Below are 22,365 nucleotides of genomic sequence, written 5' to 3' on the forward strand. Positions count from 1 at the left end.
CTTCAGTGTTCTAATTAGAAAAGGATGCTGGATTTTATCAAATGCTTTTTCTGTATCTATTGAGAGGATCATGTGATCTTTATTTTTGCCTCTGTTTATATGATGGATAACGTTTATGGACTTGCGTATGTTAAACCAGCCTTGCATCCCTGGGATGAAACCTACTTGATCATGGTAAATGACTTTTTTGATGATAAGCTGTAATCTATATGTTAGGATTTTGTTGAGGATTTTTCCATCTATATATGTGAGTGAGACTGGTTTGAAATTCTCCTTTTTGTTCGGGTCTTTTCCTGGTTTTGGTATCAGGGTGATGTTTGCTTCATAGAATGTGTTGGGGAAGATTCTTTCTTCCTCAATTTTTTGGAATAATTTCTGCAGTATAGGAATAAGCTCTTCCTTGAAGGTTTGATAGAATTCTGGTGTGAAGCCATCTGGACCAGGGCATTTTTTGGTTGGAAGATTTTTTATAGTTTCTTTGATCTCGGTGCCTGAAATTGGTCTGTTCAGGAGCTCTATTTCTTCCTGGCTAAGTCTAGGGAGAGGGTGTGATTCCAAATATTGATCCATTTCCTTCACATTGTCAAATTTCTGGGCATAAAGTTTCTGATAGTATTCAGAGATGATCTCTTGTATCTCTGTGGGATCAGTTGTTATTTCCCCTTTATCATTTCTGATTGAGGTTACTAGAGATTTTACTTTTCTTTTCCTCATTAGTCTGGCCAATGGTTTATCTATTTTATTTATTTTTTCAAAACCAACTCCTTGTTTCATTAATTTTCTGAATGATTCTTTTGTTTTCAATTTCATTGATCACTGATTTGATTTTGGATATTTCTATTCTTCTACTGAGTTTAGGCTTATATTGTTCTTCTTTTTCCAATTTCATAAGATCTCCTGTGTGATTGTTGATGTGCTCTTTCTGTTTTTCGAATGTAGGCATCTAAAGCGATGAATTTTCCTCTCAAACTGCTTTCGCAGTGTCCCACAGGTTTTGGTAGCTTGTGTCTTCATTGTTCTTATGTTCAAGGAAGTTAATGATTTCCTGTTTTATTTCTTCCTGCCCCCATCTGTTATTCAACAGAAGATTGTTTAATTTCCATGTCTTTTGGTGGGGTCGAGCATTTTTGTTAGAGTTGAGTTCCACCTTTAGTGCCTTATGTTCTGGGAAGATACAAGGTAAAATTTCAATTCTTTGGATTCTGTTGATATTTGTTTTGTGTCCCAGGATATGATCAATTTTGGAGAATGTTCCATGGGGTGATGAGAAGAATGTATCTTCTTTATCTTTGGGATGGAGTGTTCTATATGCGTCTATCAAGCACAGTTGTTCTAGGGTCTCATTTAAATCTCTTGTATCTTTGTTTAATTTCTGTTTAGAGGATCTGTCCAGCTCTGTAAGAGGAGTGTTAAAGTCCCCTGTTATGATGGTATTATCAGATGTCATATTGCTCAGACTGAGTAAGGTCTGTTTCAAGAATCTGGGAGCATTTAAATTGGGTGCATAGATATTTAGAATTGAAATGTCTTCTTGTTGTATTTTTCCCTTGACCAATATAAAGTGACCATCTTTGTCTTTGTTGACTTTAGTTTCTTTAAATCCACATGTATCTGAAAATAAGATTGCAACTCCTCTTTTCTTCTGAATTTCATTTGCCTGAAAAATTGTCTTCCACCCCTTGACTCGGAGCTTTAATTTGTCTTTTGAAGCCAGGTGTGTTTCTTGCAGACAGCAAATGGATGGCTTGTGTTTTTTAATCCAGTCAGCCAATCTATGTCTCTTCAGTGGGGAATTCAAGCCATTAACATTTATTGAGATAATTGATAAGTGTGGTAGTATTCTATTCATCATATTTTGTGAGAGTCCATTGCTTAGTTTTATCTTTTGCATCAGTGTGGAGGTTAGGTTCTGTCCTTTAATTTCTGAGTTCTTACTTTGCTGCTGGTCCATTGTGGTGGTCAGTGTGCAGAACAGGTTGAAGTATTTCCTGTAGAGCTGGTCTTGTTGTGGCAAATTTCCTCAATGTTTGTATATCCATAAATGATTTGATTTCTCCGTCAATGTTGAAGCTTAGCTTAGCAGGGTACAGAATTCTGGGCTGGAAATTGTTCTGTTTAAGTAGATTAAAGGTAGATGACCATTGTCTTCTTGCTTGGAAAGTTTCATTAGAGAAGTCTGCGGTAACTCTGATGGATTTGCCCCTGTAGGTCAACTGGCGCTTACTCCTGGCAGCTTGCAGAATCTTTTCTTTTGTCTTGACTTTGGACAGGTTCATCACAATGTGTCTTGGAGAAGCTCGGTTAGAGTTGAGGCGACCTGGGGTCTGATATCCTTCTGAAAGCAGTGTGTCAGAATCTTTAATGATATTTGGGAAATTTTCTTTTATAATATTCTCTAGTATGGCTTCCATTTGTCTGGGGCATTCTTCTTCCCCTTCTGGAATTCCTATAACTCGTATGTTGGAATGCTTGATAAAGTCCCATAATTCTGACAGTGAACATACTGCTTTCTCTCTCTTCTTTTCTGCCTCTTTTACTATCTGAGTTATCTCAAGAACTTTGTCTTCTACCTCTGAAATTCTTTCTTCTGCATGGTCTAACCTGTTGCTGATAGTTTCCATTGCATCTTTAAGTTCCCTGATTGACTGTTTCATTTCTTTCAGCTCTGCTACATCCTTTTTATATTCTTCATATCGTTCATCTCTGATTTGATTCTGTTTTTGGATTTCCTTTTGGTTATTTTCCACTTTATTAGCAGTTTCCTTCATTGTTTCCATCATTTCTTTCATTGTTTTCAACATGTGTATTCTAAATTCCCTTTCTGTCATTCCGAGCATTTCTGTATAGGTGTAATCCTCTGCAGTAGCTACCTCATTGTCCCTTGGCGGGGTTATTCTGGACTGGTTCTTCATGTTGCCTGGAGTTTTCTGCCGATTCTTCCTCATGAGTGATTTCTTTTATCTTTTTCCGTGCCCTAATTTTCCTTTTACTTCCTTTTGCTCTTTAAATTCTCGTACCTGTGGACTAAGGGTTACAGGACCAGAAGGGTGAGAAGGTTGAAGAGCAAAAAAGGAATGAAAGAAAGGAGGAGCAAATGATAAGAAAAAAAAGAAAAATAGAGAAAGGAGAGGGGGTGCATAAAAGGAATATTGACAAAAAGAATAGAGGCACAGAAAGAGGGAGACAGAACAATATAGGTGTACAGTAGGGTACTTTGACACAACCTTAAAAGAAACCCACCTTCTGTGGGTGCCCAGTTGGGTGGTTCCCTTGTGGTCATCAGCTCTTTGCTAACCTGATCAGACACAGTACCCCACCTCCACCCTGTAGAGAGGAAAGAAAAATGCTATAAATCAAACCAAAACAAGCAAACAGAAAACTTTACAGGATAAAATTGGGTGAAAAACCAAATAATAGCAGTAGAAACACTAGCAAAAATGAAGTTCTAATTATTGAGAAAGACAGCAATGGGAAATTATAATTAAACTAGAAAAATTGAGAAAAAAAAGGATCTGTATGGAAAAGGTTGAACTTATAAAACAAAACAACATCAACAACATCAAAATAAACAACAACAAAAAAACCAAACCAAAAAAAAAAAAGGAACAGAAAAAAAACACAACCAAAAACAAAGCAGTATGTATATGTTATTGAATATTGTCTGGGCAACACGTGGTCTTCTGGGGTATGATATGTTAATCACAGTTCTGATATGACTGGAGGGTGTTGATTTTTCAAACCGCAGCAGGTAGACACCCTAAATCTCTCTTCAGCCCACTTAAAAGGCACTTTGAACTTGTTCACTTGCTGAGCAGAAGCTTTCCCAGGAAAGTGCTTGTTGCTGGAATCACTGCTGAAGTTGCTATCCACTTACCCAGTGTGCCAAAACTAGTCTCACTCTGCCCCTGAAGGTTAGGGCTGTAAGGCAGCTCAGACCCCGCCCTTAGGCTACTTGGTCGCTGGGTTATCAGCTCCCACCCAATTCTAGCTCTGCGAACCTGAGGGTGGAGCTTTCTGTGGCAGATCACTCACAATGGCTCCCTGTGACCCAACGCCAAACACCATTAGCTCCGTCTAGCTCAGCGGCTCAGACTGGGGCCCTAGACAACGGCCAACATTCTCCGCACTCCCGCTCAGGCTCTCCCCAAGGCAGTTCAACTGAGTGCCACGTCCAAAGACGCGAAAACAGTTCACACGTAAGGTCTTTCTGGTTTGCAGTCTCTCTGCTACTGAACTTACAGTTTTGGGTGGGTTTAGACCGATTGAACACACGCGACCACTTGCCGGTTTTCCACTGTTTTAGTCCTCCTCTTGGGGTCCAGAAATCTCTCGCTGACTCCCTGTATCTGCACAGGGGTGATTATAGGCAGATCCCACCAGCCAGAGATGCCTGGAGTTCTATCTCCCCAGACTCATGGTGCCCAGATGCAAGAAAGCTGTTACTAGGCTGCCATCTTGCTCCGCCTCTCATTTCCAGTTATTAATAGATGTTTTAGGAAGTGGTATTAATGTTTGGAATGTAAAGTTACTATTCAGTAATTTTAGTGTTCTTGAAGAAAGCAAAGGGTTGGTGTAATTTCCAGATTTTCTTGATTTTCAAAAGATTATAGCTTAAGACCACATAATAATGTAAGTGATAGCAATAAATGATTGGTAAAATTTTAAATTCTGAAGAGAGAAATAGAAATTTCTCTGAATTTCTTCACAAGAACCATAGCATTTTTTTTATTATATATTATATTAGTAAGAAATGTTAATAAAAACTAATAATATCATAGTTCTTAGGTTGACTAGTCTGGCATTTTAATTACTCCTTAGTTTCCTGAAGATATATGTTATTTCTCCTACATGGATTCCTTTCTTCTCAGATAACACTCACCAAAATCATACCAATCTATTAAAATCAGACTCATATTCTCTTCCCTGAAACATTTTTCTTGACTATATTTACCAACAACAAATTCTCTTTCTTAACATCATTAATAATTGTGTGATGCATTTTATTTGTGGTATTTATTATGTATCTCTTTGTAGTATAGAGATTTGCACATCTATCTCAGTCTGTTGACAAATTTGAACATGTTCTGTCTTCCATGAAGGTTCTCTAGCACTAAGCTTTGTACCCAGTGGATGATTAACAACATTATTGAGCTTATAGCTTTTGACCTTCTCATAGATAACTTGACTAAAAATTAAAATCTGTAAGTGTACTTTCATATTTATTTATTTATTTATTTATTTATTATTTATTAGAAGAAACACAACCCAATTAGAAAAATACGTGAAAGATATAAATAATTTCATTAAAGAACAAATCCAAATAGCTATTAAATAGCACAAAAGGATGTACATTGAGTTTTAAGCAATAAATTTTAGTCACGATGCAAGATTCCTTCCTACTTATTAGACTGGTATAACTTCAAAAGAGAGAGAATATTACCTTAAATACTGATGTGGGCAAAACGTATGCCTTAACCTTGCTATGAGAGAGGTGAACTTGAATGCTTTCTTAGGATGCTGTAGGCCAATACGTTAAGAATAAAAAAAAAATGCATACCTTTTAACCCCGCAATTCAACTTCTGGGTATGTTTCCTATAGAAATAAGAGCAAAAATACTGCAGGATTTATTCTTACAGTATTTTTGTGGTAGGAAAAACTGGAAATACATTCAATGTTCCAATAGGCCAAGTGGAGGAATGCCCAAATCCATTTTAATATACGAATTATCCTGCCATTTAAAGAGCTAGTTCTACTAACATTTGGATTGCAAAATAATGTTACAAAATTACAGGAAGCCTGTCTAAGGTCAGAGATGGCTGTAAGATAAAGGTTTTTCCCTTGACAATCCTGTTTCACTGAGCTCTTACCTGGCCTGATGTCTATTTGTCATTTGTGTATTTGCATTTATTTGTATCCTCTCATGTTTGATGACAGGTTGCCTTATATCTGTTGCTAATGATTTTTGTCTTCTTAGCTCCTTGACAATATATCCACAATGTTGAGGCTGACTGTTGGTGCACAGGAGGCAGACAGACATTTTATTTTATTTATTTATTTATTTTAGAGAGAACTTTGTTAACAAATGACAGACCCCTAAGCCTTAGTATTTTGCAGGAAAACCATTTCTTATTCTTGTTCATTTTGCATTCAGGGATATAGCTACCCTATTCAATTCAATTATTTTTCTGAAAACTTGGAGAGTCTATTTGTTATAGAACATAATAAAAATGTATAGCCATTTCCATTAATAAATAAAAACCTGTGTGTCTGTTTTCCAGCAGCAAGCAGAGTTTAAGTGAGTATTCGTGTTGTTCAAGATTAGGTAAATCACCAAGGACAAGGAAAATTATGCCTTAGCTTCTGTGATCAGATCAAAACAATAGTTATTTTCTCCACCAATGATTCCTATTAAATGAATTGTATGCTAACAGTTTTCAATAATGAGTTGAGTTTAATAAATTATGTACTCTTCATAACTTTTTAATGTACCTTCTTCCAAGACTGGCCTGTCCCCAGAAGGGAATTCATCAAACAGTCCCTGCACATCAGGAATAAAAGGAAAATGAATTAAATTGGAGTGGTTGAAGCATAACTAGTGGTAATGGGATTGGTCTTGCTTCACTTTCTCTGTCACCCATCAGACATGAGAAATCTCCCACAAGAGAGTCAATGTTATCTTTTTTTCTGAGTTTTTGTTTCTCCCGTAAGTATTAGATATTGTCTACCGACAGCAACTGCATAGTGTTTGTGATTGATCAGTGAACTGCTCTGTTGCACCAGAAACTTTATTTCTAAAATATGGCAGATGAAAGGGGACCACTGAGAAAACACACACACACACACACACACACACACACACACACGAGTCAAGATATAAATGAGAGATCATTGACAGGGTATTCAACAATTCCTTTCAATCTTTAATTTTGCTAGTATATCAAAGAATGACTAAAGGAGAAAAAAATCAAAGGTGAAATTAGACAATCAATAGTACATACTCAGATAATTTGATGTTTATTATACTAAAAATTAGCAGATATTATTAATTCCTATTCCTTAAGTTAGATAGTAATGTGCCAATCTAAGGGAGGCGCTTGAATAACAACAAAGCAGAACAAGTCATCTTTGCAGTTAATATATCTAAAGTAAGGCAATTTTTGATTTATGTAGGATTAAATGTACTCACTGTATTATCTATCTATTTATCTATCTATCTATCTATCTATCTATCTATCTATCTATCTATCTATCTATCTATAACAGAGTCTCACTCTGCCACTCAGGCTGGAGAGCAGTGACGTGATCATAGATCACTGCAATCTCCAATACCTGGTCTCAAGTGATCTTTTGTCCCCAGCCTTCCCCGTGGCTGGAACAACAGGTGTCTACCACCATACTCTGATAATTTCTGAGTTTTGTATATAGAAGGAATCTCATTATCCTGCTCAGGCTGGTCTTAAACTCCTATTCTCAAGCAATCCTCTCACCTCAGCTTCCTGAAATGCTAGGATTACAGTCAGGAGTCACCACACACCCAGCCTCATTTTGTTTCATAGGAGGGCTATGGAAATAGAAGGCTATTTTTAAAAATAAACATTGAAAAAAATTACAGATAAAAAAGGAAAAGAAGAAAACTAAATTTATTCAATATTTTCCTGGAGAAAGTTTAGAGCAATCCACTCAGTTTAGGTTATGGTTTCATAAACAACAAAGTACATACACCTATATGTTTTTGAAACTGAAATATAAATTTTTAAATTAGACAGGTAAGTTTGTATTTATCATGTACAACATGATGTTTCAAAGTATATACATTATGTGGAATTACTAAATTTAGTTAATGAACGTGTTAATTACCTCACTAAGTTTTTTTTTGTGTGTGGTGAGAACACATCCATTTTCTTAGCATTTTTCAAGGACACAATATATTATTAACTATACTTATCATGTTGTGCAATATACCTCGTGAACTTTTTTCTCCTATTTAACTGGAATTTTGTGTCCTTTGACCAGTATTTCCCCACCTTCCCCACCCCCATCACCCCACCCTTTGGTAACCACCATTCTACTCTCCATTTCTGGGATATCAACTTTTTAATTCCACATATGAGGGAGATCATGAGGGACGTGTGTCTCTGTGTCTGGCTTATTTCACTTACTATGATGTCTTCCAGTTTACCCATGTGGTCATACAGGACAGCATGTCTTTCTTATGCCTGTAGAGTATCCCTTTGTGTATATGATGTCTTTTAAAAATTCATCTATCTATTAATGGAACTAAGGCTGAGTCCACATCTTGGTTATTGTGAAAAGTGCTTCTGAGAGCCTGGGTGAACGGCTCTGTCTGGGACGTACGGATGTTACTTCCTCTGCTTACATATACAGCAGTGGGATCGCTGGATCATATTGTAGTTCTGTTTTTCATTTTTTTAGGAAACTCCATACTATTTTTTATAATGGCTGTACTAATCTACATTCCTACAAACGTGCGTTCCCTTTGCTCCACATCCTTGCCAACATTTCTATCTTTGTGATAATAGCCCTTCTAACAGTGTGAGGTGATACCTCATTGTGGATTTAAAATGGCATTTCCCTGATAATTAGTGATGTCGAGCTATTTTTTATATACCCGTGGGCCATTTGGATATCTTCCTTTGGGAAATACCTCATCAAGTCCTTTGCCCGTTTTTTAATTGGGTCATTTGCTTATTTTTCCTCTCCCACACGCCCCTCTGAAATTCTATACATATCCACATCTAGCCTAAAAGGTTTTATATAAGAGATTGGAGGACTGCATGACAATTATCTGACCTTTTTAGTTATTTTACACATCTGTCTGTAAGTTTCATGCCCCACCAGGATGTCAAACAATCAATGCTTCTGGATCACCATCGGCGTGTCTTCTTTTCCTCATAATAAAAGCACATGCCAAACTTTTCATAAGGTTTCCACGTCTCTGCTCTTTAACCCAGAGGAACCACTTACCAGAAGGGGTAATTCAGCTTCTATGAATCTCCAGATCTGACCTCTCTTTTGAGAATGTTAACAAGGATGCCAATTAGTGTCAGTTGTGATAGCAAAGTTTTATGATTTTGACAGTGCATTATTTTTAAAGAAATAGAGTGTCTCACCTACTCATTTTATACAGAACTGTGATAAGGAAGCTGTAAGGTAATGATTTTTAGTCACTTCCAATCTAGACAAACCCAACTAATGATTTTAATTCAAAAATTTTTAAATGTTTCATTTAATACCTTCATTTATTGTTACTGTCACCAGATACTTCCTATTTAATGAGAATGTACCTTTCTAATATATATTTAATATATGTAATATGCAGAAAAAACATATAGTGACATTAATATAATCAAGTCAACATTGCTTAAATTCCAAATAAGATGATAAGTGCGTAAGACCAGAGGTTATGTAGAAAATTTACGATTGAAAGTGAGATAAAAGTGATACAACTGTAAATGCAGTGAAAGTTTCTATATATTTGGATTGAACTATATCTATATGTAGACAAAACTGATGTAGAAGCCTTTTTGAATTCCAACATCTGCAGAAAGCTCACATACTTTGCACGCACAGATACAAAGAGATGGTTAACCACACAGACTTCTTCATTCACTGTGTGATCCTGAATGCCTTGGCTGGTGTCTTTAGCATTTTCATTTGTAAAATGGGGATGATAACCATACTTACCACTGAAAGTTGTAGCAATATTTAGAGACAAGAATATAATGACAGTGCTTTATTGGCTACCTGGATTTCTCCTGTACTTGTAATTATTATAAAATAAAAACTGTTACAAGGTTCATTTTATTCAATTAAGTTATTTACTCTTCAGTATGCATCTGTGATTTCAGATATAGGTTTTGCATAAGAAAGTTATAAAGCTCACTATGTGTCTAAGGAGAGAAATTAGAGGATAGAAAAAGGGGAAATCATGGAGCAGGTGGAGTCTCTAAAGAAAAACTTGTTCACTAAATGCTTTTAACTTGAACTCTGCTATTATCACCTCATAAAAATGATATTATCAAAATTAAAAATTGCTATTATCTTTTATGATTACTAGTTGATTTTCATGAATGATGTTTGCTTACACTTAAGTGCGCACAGTCTTTAAGACTAATGGAAATAGTTTTTAAGAATTTAATTGACCCATAAAACTTCTGTTTGTTTTAAATATTAACAGTGATTCTTCTCAATTGTGTATTAGAATAAAAGAATGCAACTTGTTGAGAAGCACATAAATTCAGGACAGTCTGCCATAGTCCTCAGATCTGGTTTAGTGTCAGAACCACAATCTTTCTGTAGCCTCAGCCTAAGTGATTCTGTCACCCATAGCATCAGCCTAAGTCTTTACGATGAAGATTTCTATAACTCCATTGTCATCGCTCTTCCCTCAAGCCCATGCTCAACTAACTGTTCCTTTAATCTCATTATTGTCCTAATTTGTTCCACCTCTGTCTACATTAATTCTGGAATGCCCTTCTCTAATGGCAGAAAGAGCTTTTGTGCAAACATGACATTTGAGTCGAGCCCTGAAGAACAAGTAGGAATTAAATATTCAGGAGGTTTCAGATGAAATGAGAGGAGTCTTCCATTTTGTAGGTCTTGGGATGCTGTGCTTAAAATTGTTAGCAAATATATGCACATTGTTTGCTGATCTTTAGGGGAGGAAACAATGAGGGTAGGTTAAAGTCTGGATTCTAAACGGCTAATTTGCCACTTGCAGTGATGATGGCCATTCCAACTAAGGGCTTCAGTTACAGCCACCAGCGAGATGCAGGGAATGAACCATTTGGATCTTTGTCCTTGATCACAGTTTATGGCTCCAGGAGGAGTGCTTCCTTGGATGTCACATTAACAAAAATGACATCCAGTAAAGTGATTAACATGTTATTTTGCTCTGGGAAAGGAATATATACTGGACATTTTCATTAGTGTAAAGTACAGCATTATGTTTAACCTCCCTCCTTCAATATTTAGAAGAACTATTTGGCACATTTTGTATTTTCCAGGCCAATTATCAATTTTTCCTTTGTTTTTTTTTTTGTTGGTCTCCAGCAAACATATCATAATACATACTGTTACACGCTATTTAATCAGATGAGTCTATCTTGTCAACATGGATCCAAAGTTATGTGCTGTGGAATTGTTTTCACAAACTGAAACTTTGCCTGAGTAATTAGTAGAATATGTCAGTGATTTGGCAAAGTATGTATGATTTAAAATTCACAAATGTGTCTCCTCCTGAGCAAAACTGTGTGACAGTCCATGATAAACAAAATTTCTCTTCAATAAGAATCTCATTAGAGAAGACTGAGAACAAACAGTTCTCATTTGAAAAGAAGGAGTAGACACTGGTTATAATAATGACCAACATGCAGCTTTGGAGTCATAGAAATATGTAATTAATAGCAGAACATTTATTGAGTTGGATAAATGAACAGCTCAATGCAACATTCAAAATCAGAATGCCATGACCCTGAGATTTATAGAAAATTTATAAGAATTATTAGAGAGAGTAAAAGTTGGATTAAAGTTCATATACATCAATACACAGGCTGTAGATTTAAGACGGAGTTTCAACTAACCCCAACAGAAACAAACAATTCTATTTCTTATCAGGTTAATCAAGGGCCAGCCATGTCTATTGTATCTTGTCAAACATAAGATTTTGCTAGGTCTACTGGGAAATAAGCATAGGTAGAAGGAAAGAGGAAATTACCCTAAAGATCCAGAAGAAATACAAATACCTAAAATGATTTATTATAGCATAATAAATATAGCATAGGATTATATATTTCCATATTTTTATGGAAAGAGGGTATACTCAGTGAGATAGGAGCTAAAGCAATAAAGAGAGAACAGGACAAGATAAGACAGCAAGGTGAGTTATATAGGTTATTAATTGAGATTGAAAGTGATTTGGTTAAGATTTTTAAAAAGTAATAGTAGGACATATGATTTTCAGCTATAGAGTTTAAATATGTCCTGGAATAAACAAGGGACATAGCAGTGTTAAAAAATAATCAATGATGAGGGGGATGAATTTTCCTAGAATGTATAATGTAAGGACACAAGGAATAGGACAATCAATGATGGATATGGAAGAAAGAGAGTAAAGAGAAGACCTAAGATGGATAAGTGATCTAAGAAAGGAAATACTGATAAAGAGTATCTATTCATTCTTTTTTAAAAATTTTCAAAATAATACAAGGGAACACATGTTTTGGTCACATAATTGATGTTGGTGTCTCAGGGCCACTGGCCGGCAGGGACGAGGACACCAACGAAGAGTCAAAGGTTTCTTTAATGCAGCAAGCTCAAGGGAACCCCCACCTCGGGCGTCCTACAGCCTTATATACATTTCCCAAACCAATCAGAGCAGGGTACACGTGTTTGGGGCATGCACATTCCTTGGCCCAAAGCGGGGGCAGGCATACAGCACGAGCACGCACCTACACAGGCCAATCAGGAGGACTTCCTTAAAGTTGTTTATTACTTAGTTCAGGGTGACTTCCCCTCATCGCCATGTTGGCTCTCTCCCTGGGGCGTGTCCGGATCAGCCCCTACATTTCCCCCTTCTGTATAAATACAGAACAGCAGAGACCGTGCCTGTCTTAGGTTGCTCATGGCCTGTTGTGCCCTTACCCGTCACTGATCTCCCAGGCAGCATGGCCTGGGGTCTGTCTTAGGTTGGTGCAGACAGCCATAATGCTTACCCAACATTGACTACCGGTCTAGCATACTGAGCCAAAACGTGGGGAGAGTCACCAGCTCCCAGAGCCAGCATGGCTTGTTTCAAGACAGTAATTTGGTGCTGCTGCTCTCTGCGCATTCTAAGGAAGCACCTCAGGAGCCCTCCGAAGCCCACAAGGAGCAGTACCGCTAGGCATATTATGCCTGCCCAGTTTTTTGTCAGGGAAAAGGCCTGCAGCAATCCCTTCACCCAGGCCTGCACCGGGACCACCCTCACCCGAGTCCCGTTCACACTACAGATTTGGACACGCAACTGACATGTGAGATTATGAAATTGGTGGTCCCAAACTCCGGTTAAATGCTGGCTGAGCTCCCTAGATAAAATTGCAGCCAGAGTATAATTTTGGAAAGCACTAGAGGTAACACACAGCCCTGGCAATGATTAGAGGCACCCCACAGTTAACAATTCCCCTAGTATGTCTGTTTGTTCTTGCAGCAGGTCAACTCGTTCATTGACGAGAAGTATTCCCGCCTGCAAGTGGACATTGATGGCGTCCTGTGTACTGAGGACAGTGGCCGTAGTTTTCTGCCAAGTTGTTCAACGTGGTGGTTGTAGAAAGCGAAGTGGCCAAGGCTGCTGCGGCGGCCGCTGCTGCTGCTGCTGATGCTGCCACTGCGGCTATTACCGCAGCAGTGATCCCAGAGTCCCGTTTGCTCTGCGCCAGCACAACAGGTAGCTCTTCCTCCGGTGCACTCGCTGGTACAGACAGGAAATGTGGGTACTCGAGCCACGGTGTCAGTGGCGGTGTCACTTCGGGAGGCATTCCAACATTGGGAAAGAACACGTATTATTCTGCGTACAGTTCAAGGTGACATTCACTGTATCTGACATATTAAACAGGAGGAACACAAAGGGTGGATGGATGCACACAGGGGTAGGTGCAAATGACATTTTTTTTTTTTTTTTAAGAGCAGTTCACCTGCACTGTGTTTTCAAAAATACAAGACTCATTCTGCTGCTGATAAGTGCAGTTTGCCCACTTGGTGCCCAGAACGAACCCGAGTGCTTCTATGCCTGTGCATGCCCCAGCAGCATTGCACAGGACCCAATTATCCCAGGGGTTCCGTGCCCCTGCGATATTTGGGTTTTGGTAGGTATAATTATAACCTCCAAACGTCTCATTTGAATAAGTAGGGAAAGGGGGTGAGAACATGAACCCTGTTTGAACCCAGCGCGGGGTGAGCGCGCTTTGGCACCCGGTCCACTCAGGGGGCCAGCGGAGCTCGGGGGAGCATCGGGGGTGCCGACGGGGCATGAAGGCACTGTAATTCCATTCTGCTTTTAGCACAAGGCGGGGCACTGAAAGGGATGCTGTCACAACTCTAGATCCATTCCGCTGAAATAAGCCCAAGGTTTGATTTGCCAAGCGAATACATGGGTTAGAGAAGTTGCCGGTTATTGTCTTGTTACGAAGAACCGTAAAACAGAAACTGCCAGGGAGCTGGAACCGTCCAGTATTAAATGCGGCATGAGCTGTGTCCATAGGGACGGTGGGGAGCCCAGTGGTGGCGTTGGTCAAAAACACGGGGGAAGGATTAGGGAGGAGTTACTGAGCGGCATTTGGGTACGGCCAGGCCTACACCAGTGTCCACAGCTGGCGCTGCGGGCTGGCATGGCAAAGGAGACCTATTAGGGGGAGGAGGAGGAGGGGGCTCACGTGTCTCCATGGATGCGGCATCCTCGCGAGCTGGAGTCACCGGGCGGACAAGACGGTCCGGGATCCACACCAGGGTGGATTGGTCCTGTGGAAAAACACAAACCGCACCTCGGTTCCAGATAAGAACCGGGTCCGGGCCACGCCATTGCCCAGTGAGCACATCCTTCCAGCGTACTTGCACTGGGGAGCTGGCCTGCCGACCGAGGCAGTGGCGGTCTGTGGCGGCCTGGCCCTTGGAGTCCAAAGTTAAAAAATTTAAAATGAAGAGAATGGTATTTAGTTTGTCTTTTGGGGAGCGATGCGAGGAGGCAGCTCCCCCTTTTTGTTTATTTAAGTGAGTTTTCAGAGTTAAATGGGCTCGTTCTATGATGCCCTGTCCTTGGGGGTTGTAGGGAATTCCATGAATGAGGGAGATGGAAAAGGTGGATGCAAATTGTTGAAACTGAGCGGAGCAGTATGCAGGGCCATTATCTGTTTTGATTTGTTTAGGAGTTCCCCAGGCAGCAAAGGCTTGCAGGCAATGGCTGATTACATCTTTTGCCTTTTTGCCAGTATGGGCGGAGGCGAAGATGATTCCAGAATATGTGTCAATGGAGACATGTACAAATTTTTGGGTTCCAAATTCGGGGACATGGGTCACATCCATTTGCCAGATATGGTTTGGGAGGAGGCCTCGGGGGTTAACTCCCAGACATGGGGCTGGGTGGTGGGTAATACAGGTTGAACACTGTTTGACAATTTCCCGGGCTTGCTCTCTGGTAATTTGGTATCGGTGGCGAAGGGTGTTAGAATTGACATGAAATAGACTATGGAAACGTTGGGCTTGTTTTAGGGGGTCCAGTACAAGGGTGGTTATTTCTTGACGAGTAAGGGCATCCGCGGCAGCATTGCCTTGAGCCAGCAGGCCAGGGAGACCAGAATGGGCTCGGATGTGGCCTATGAAGAATGGCTGCTGTCTCTGCCAGATGAGTTGTTGCAAGTTGCTTAAGGCCTTTTGGACTGTTGACCGGGTAGAAATGATACCAACATTCTCAATTACTTGGACTGCCTGAACAACGTATGCGCTGTCAGACAGTAGGTTAAAGGGGGTGTGTGGGAACATATGGAAAGCTTGTAGTACAGCCAGTAATTCTGTCTCTTGGGCGGAGTTGGTTGGAAACTGGTGTACAATTTGCTGCTTAGGGGTAACAATTGAGGCTTGGCCTGTTCTGGAGCCATCTGTGAAGATGACCATGGCTTTGGGGATAGGGGTGGGTTTTGTGATTCTGGGGAAAATAAGGGGGTTGTTGAGGCAGAACCGTATCAATGGATGATGGGGGTAATGGTTATCGAAGCGAGCTGTGGTAGTAGTGATCACGATGGCCCAAGTGTCATTAGTAGAGGAGAGGTGTTCTAATTGGGCGAGCTGGTAGGGGGTACAGATACAATCTGGTTGTTTTGCGAAAGTTTGGAGGCCTAATTTAATACTTTTGAGGATTAATTGGGCTATAGCCTCGGGATACCAAGGTAAAACTTTGTTTGGGGACTGTGATGGGTAAACCCAGATTATTAGGCCCTCCTGCCAGAAAACCGCAGAGGGTGACCGGGGGTCTGGGAATATGCACAAGTACAATGGGGCATTAAGGTCTATATGATAGACTTGGGCTGAGGCCATTTGACTTTGAACCAACTGGAGGGCCTGTCGAGCCTCAGGAGTGAGGACTCTAGGGGATGTAAGGTCCGGGTTTCCAGTAAGCATTTGGTACAGTGGTTGAAGTTCTTGATTGGTTAGTCTTAGATAAGGGTGGATCCAGTTAACATCACCCAATAGTTTCTGAAAATCATTAAGGGTGGTAAGGTGATCTGTGCGGAGGGTCAACTTTAGGGGGGTAATGATGGTAAGGTTGCGTTTGATGCCCAGGAATTCCTGGCAGTTTGAGAGTTGGATCTTTTCAGGGTTAGGTTGGCTGCAGCCAGATGTTGGGTAAGGCAAGGCAAGATCTCTATCAATTGCTCTTGTTGAGGAGCACAGACTAAGACATCATCCATATAATGGTAGATTTCTGCTTTAGGGAACAGTGCTCGGACAGGTGTCAGGGCTTGGGCTACATATAATTGGCACATGGTGGGGCTGTTTGCCATACCCTGTGGCAGTACCTGCCACTCAAACCTGCTGTCAGGCTGGGAGTGATTGATGGCAGGCAAGGTAAAGGCAAAACGTCGAGTATCTTGGGGGTGCAAAGGGATAGAGAAGAAATAGTCCTTTATGTCTATCACTAGGGAAGGCCAGTTTTTTGGTAGGCAGAAAGGATGGGGAGTCCAAGCTGGACTTGGCCCATGAGCTGCATCTGATTATTTACAGCACGCAGGTCATGGAGTAATCTCCATTTCCCTGATTTCTTTTTAATTACAAAAATAGGGGTATTCCAGGGTGAGGTGGATGGTTTAAGATGTCCTGCGGCAATTTGTTCCTGCACTAGGATGTGGGCGACAGTGAGCTTTTCTTTAGAGAGGGGCCACTGAGCTACCCACACAGGTTTGTCTGTTTTCCATGTAATTTGAAGGGGGTTTTTTTGGGACAGTTGCTTCCCCCTTTGAGTGTTCTCAGTGGCCCCTAGGAAAAACCCAGTCCTGGTCCTCCTATCCCCCTTTCAGGACGATGCTCAACATGGATGGGCTGTGACTTTCCTTCCTGGTTCTTTCCTATCCCGCCCGTTCCGGAATAGCCTGCCTTTGTCATGAGTTTTTGGGCGGTCTCGCTATAGAAGGTGTCTGATGTGAGTTTGAAGGACATCTGTTGTAAGACATCTCTTCCCCATAAGCTGATGGGGATATTTAGAACATATGGTTGGAAAATTCCCGAGTGGCCTTCTGAGTCAGTCCAGGAAAGGGAGGCCGCACTAATGTCTGGAGACGTGGCAAGTCCTAAACCTCGGAGGGTAAGGCTGCTCTGCTGCAACGGCCATTTGGGGGGCCAATCTGATTGTCTTATTATACTCTTGTCAGCCCCTGTGTCTAACAGGCCTAAAAACTCCTTGCCATTTACTTTTAAAGTCCACTGAGGCCTGTCAGTAAGTTCAAAGGTAGCTCCTACAAATGGCTGTCCAGAGGAGCCAAATCCTTTCTGTCCTCGGGCCGCGCCGGCACTGGGGTAAGCCTTGTGGCAGCTGGGGAGAAGAAGTATTTGGGCTATTCTGTCCTCAGGGGAGATAGCTACTATTCCCCGGGGGGAAGATACAAGGATTTTTACAACACCCGTGTAGTCTGAGTCTATGACCCCAGGGTGGACTACAAGGCCCGAGAGGGCAGTGGAACTGTGTCCCAACAGCAAACCCACTATATTAAGAGGGAGGGGTCCTTGGAAGTCCGACTCGAGGGGCTGAACGCCCATTTCAGGGGTTAGTATGAGTCTGGCGGAAGCACAGACGTCCAGTCCTGCCGAGCCGGGGGTGGCCCTTCTGGCTGGGACAGAGGCTGAGGGGGTGTCTCCAACTGCGTGGTGGGGATGAGGCGAGGGAGTTGTTGGACTACCCCGTACATTTGCGGGCCCCAGGGTAGTGGGCCCCGCGGCCCATTTTTTGGCTGGTGAGGGGTAATGGGGTTTCCATCTATGTCTCGTATGGATCTGCATTCAGAGGCCCAGTGCCTGCCTTTGCGGCATCGAGGGCAAAGTCCTCCAGGTTGGATTGGCCTCTCAGCTGCCTGCCCTGAGCGTTGGGGGCATTCTCTTTTGAAATGGCCTGCCTGATTGCAATGGTAACACGGCTGTTGTCCGGAAGATGGGGCCTTTCCCTGGGCCTGGCGCATACTGCTAACAATGGTGGCAGCCATAACCTGGCCCTGAACAGTACTTTCATTGATGTCTCTGCAGACTTTTATCCATGTGTCAATACCCTTTGATCTCCAAGGTCTGATTGCTTCTCTACACCATTTATTGGCTTGCTCGTATGCAAGGGGTTTTAACAAGGGCATGGCTTGATCAGCTGAGCCGAATACATGAGCGGCTGTCTGCATAAGATGGGCCACAAAGTCTGCATAGGGCTCATTGGGTCCTTGGATCACCTTAGTAAGTTGACCCTGTAGGTCACCTGCGCCCTGAAGGGTCTTCCAGGCCTTTATGGCGCTGGCTGCTATTTGCATATAAACTGCAGCGGGGTATCCGGTTTGATTATTTTGTCCCTCGTAATTCCCAAGCCCCATGAGCATGTCCAGTCCCCAGGGGTTTCCCGCAGCGTGGTTGGCACGGGCTACATCCTGGCTGTATTCTTGCCAAGCGGACTTAAACAACAAGTACTGCCCCCCAGTGAGGCAGGCCCGAGCCACGTTAGTCCAGTCAAGGGGTGTTAGGTTCTGCCCAAGAGACTCAACTATGGCCACAGTAAACGCGGCTTGGACTCCGTACGTGGACATTGCCTCCTTTAACTGCTTAACTAGTTTGAAATCTAGGGGTTGATGGTACCTCTGTTGTTGGGCATCCTCAAACACGGGGAAGGCAAGAGGCTCTGGGAACCAGGCGCGGGAATGCCACCTCCATTCCCTTCTGGGTCCTCTCTCAGGGGAGTCGGACTGCGAGGATGAGCTGGGTGAGCGGCGGTGCTGCATGGGGGGGTGATCCCGCTTGGGTCTGTGGTGGCTCCGGCTTTGACAAGGGCCGAAGGTATCTGGGTGTGGCCAAGGCCTGTAAGGGGCGAAGAAGGCAGGATTATAAGGAGGGGGTGCAGTGGGGCAGCAGCCCTCCCCCATAACTAGCCTTTGCATCTGATTAAAGAGTTCCTCATCAGGGCCACTCTCTTCAGAGGAGGAACCCAAAAGGCTCTCTGGTGGCGCCTTCCTATTCTTAGACCTCCGCTTTGGCGGTCTAGCTACCCGCAGGGCAGCCTCATCCTCTTCTCTCTCGTGCCCTGAACTGTCCTCGGTCTCCATCTCGCGCGGGAGGTCCGGGTACGGGCCTGGGAAGAGCGCGTCAGTTCCTCCTGAACACTTTCCAAAGCTTTCTCCCCCTCGGCCAGAGCTTCCTGGCATCCGGTCAGGGGACTGGCAAGGCACCCTCTTACCAGGGTCCAGATAGCCATGGTCCCGGTAGGTAGGGGCTCGAATGCTTCCTGACACCTAAGTTCTTGACCAAGGCGTTCTCAGTCCCCCGAGGTCAATTGGCCTCGCTCCAAGAACCAGGGGGAAGCATCGCTCACAGTTTTTACAAATACTTTTGCTGTTTTATCTTTCAGTGGAGTCGCATTACGTTTTAATAAGGCTTGCAAAGGGGCTTGCAGCCTTAAGCAGCAAGCTTCGTTACCCATGTTTTTCCGCCACCACACTATCACCTAAAAAGCCCAAAGGGTCTCTGTGCACACTCCCCCTGAATCTTCTAAGTGGCAACGGGGCTGCAAAGGCGGACAGAGACAACAGGGACAAACACAAAACACACAAAGTCACTCACAGAAGCATACACATTTAGGAGACAGTATCATCCCACCATGACGATCGTGGTCACCCAGCGCTGTTTTCCCCGCTCTTGTCGCGGGCCCCCGCTTTGGTCGCAGGCACTTGACTTACCGAGCTGCTGTACTGCCAAAGCGCATGAGGTTCCCGGGTTTCGGCACCAGTTATCGGTGTCGCAGGGCCACTGGCCGGCAGGGACGAGGACACCAACGAAGAGTCAAAGGTTTCTTTAATGCAGCAAGCTCAAGGGAACCCCCACCTCGGGGGGTCCTACAGCCTTATATACATTTCCCAAACCAATCAGAGCAGGATACACGTGTTTGGGGCATGCACATTCCTTGGCCCAAAGCGGGGGGCGGGGCAGGCATACAGCACGAGCGCAGCACGCACCTACACAGGCCAATCAGGAGGACTTCCTTAAAGTTGTTTATTACTTAGTTCAGGGTGACTTCCCCTCATCGCCATGTTGGCTCTCTCCCTGGGGCGTGTCCGGATCAGCCCCTACAAATTGACTTTTGTATATTTTAAGTCAAAGTTATAAGTGTACTCTTCACCCAGAATATGTGCTTTGTACCAGTTAAGTGGGAATTGAGCCAGCCCCTCCTTCCCACTCACACCTGCTTGATTTCTGTTGAGTTTTCTTTCCCTGTGTGCACATAAGTGTCTGACTAGCTCCAATTTTGTATTGAGTACATGCTGTGTTTTTCCAGTCTTGCGATACTTCACCTGGAAGAATGGTCTCCTGTCTCATCCAGATTATTTTATTTGTTCTTTCTAATGTTTTCAGTTCATTCTGATCAATCTTCTGTTCTCTGCTAACCCTACTCTGCATAGTCACAGTTAACTATCACTGCACTGAATCTGCTAGAATTAAGACCATAGCTATTTCTTCAGTCTAAACTCAGTGATCACTTTCTTGACCTCATGTAAGCCCATTTATCAGCATCACTGGACACAGTTTACTATTCCTTCCTTCTTGAAACACTTCTTTCTCTTGGCTTCTTTGACACAATGCCGCTGAACATCTCACTTTTCTGGCTGCTTTTTCTTATTATCTTTTGATGTCTCCACTTTTATTCAACCACCAAATATCAGAGTGTTTAGTCCTATGTGTGTGTTTGTGTATATTAATGTGTGTGTGTGTATATGGTGATGACCAATTTAGGTCTTTTTTTTTTTATTAAATCATAGCTGTGTACATCAATATGATCATGGGGCACCATACACTTGGTTCATAGAATATTTGACACATTTTCATCTCCTTAGTTGACATCGCCCTCCTGGCATTTTCTTAGTTACTTTGCCAAGACATTTACATTTCACATTTGCCTAGGCTCACATGTACCCTTGTAAGATGCACCTCAGGTGTGATCCTTTCAATCCCCCTCCCTTTACCCACCTCCCCCTTGGTCTTTTCTGATTTACATTTGTTATTCTTGATTTGAGTCTTAATTTGACTGGGAAGTCAAATAAACCCTCATATCCTAAAAACTTAACATGCCTCCCACCAATTTTTCTGTTTGAAACTTTCTCATTTTAAAAAATGTTACCACTTACCTCCCCAATTGCTAAATTCAAGAAACCTGAGGTCCATTCTAGAATATTCTGTTTCTGTTACTGGTCTTCTCCCCTCTCCACCAAAACCTGGCTTCTCTCCTAATCCAAGTCACTAATGTTTTTGCCTCTTCAAATGTATTCCACCTTTTGTTGTCTTTAATTAATAATCTATATCCTAACTGGCCAGAGCAATTTTTTAACAATACCAATCAAATCATGTACATAAATATTTTCCATTCTTCCCCATTGCACTTAGAATATAATACAATCAGAATGACACAGAAAGATTAACAATAAAATTAAGGGTAAACAAAACAAAAAGAGCTAATTGGGAATATAAGTATCAGTAAAGCAAAAATAAAGACAATCAAATAAGTAAGCAGAGGTTAATTTTACATTAATACAACAAAATATACAATAAAAGTTAGGAAAGTCATAACCTTGATGCGCAAAGAGCATAATTAACATATGTCATGGTAAAAGCTTAATTTGAATATTTGATATATGTCAACCATTGTGGTAAATGCATTATTTCATTAATTGTTATAAAATCTTTATTACCAAGGCCCTTTCATTGATTACAAAACAAGAACGCCAGTCATGCAAATCACAAAGGATAGAGCTTACGTACAAACTAAGTTATGAATTTTTCTGTAACCTTTTCTGTTTTATCACATCTCAATGATCCTAAAAATTTTAACAGCAATTGAACACAATTGCCCTGGGAAAGCTCAAGCCTACTTTGACAGATCAAGTCAATAAAAACAAGAAAGGGCAGAGAAAAATTTGAATAATGTAATTGTTATGATGAGAAAACCTGAGGAAAATCTCTCAAATGGGAACTTATTTTGTTTCATTTTTGTAGAGAGAAAAATCAGTTTAATAGACTGAAGGCATCACTTTTAACAAAATATATCAAGACCTACATTAGCCATTGTAAGAAATAGGCCATGTATTTTA

This window comes from Nycticebus coucang, chromosome 1, assembly GCF_027406575.1.
Source record: "Nycticebus coucang isolate mNycCou1 chromosome 1, mNycCou1.pri, whole genome shotgun sequence".
NCBI classification, from domain to species: domain Eukaryota; kingdom Metazoa; phylum Chordata; class Mammalia; order Primates; family Lorisidae; genus Nycticebus; species Nycticebus coucang.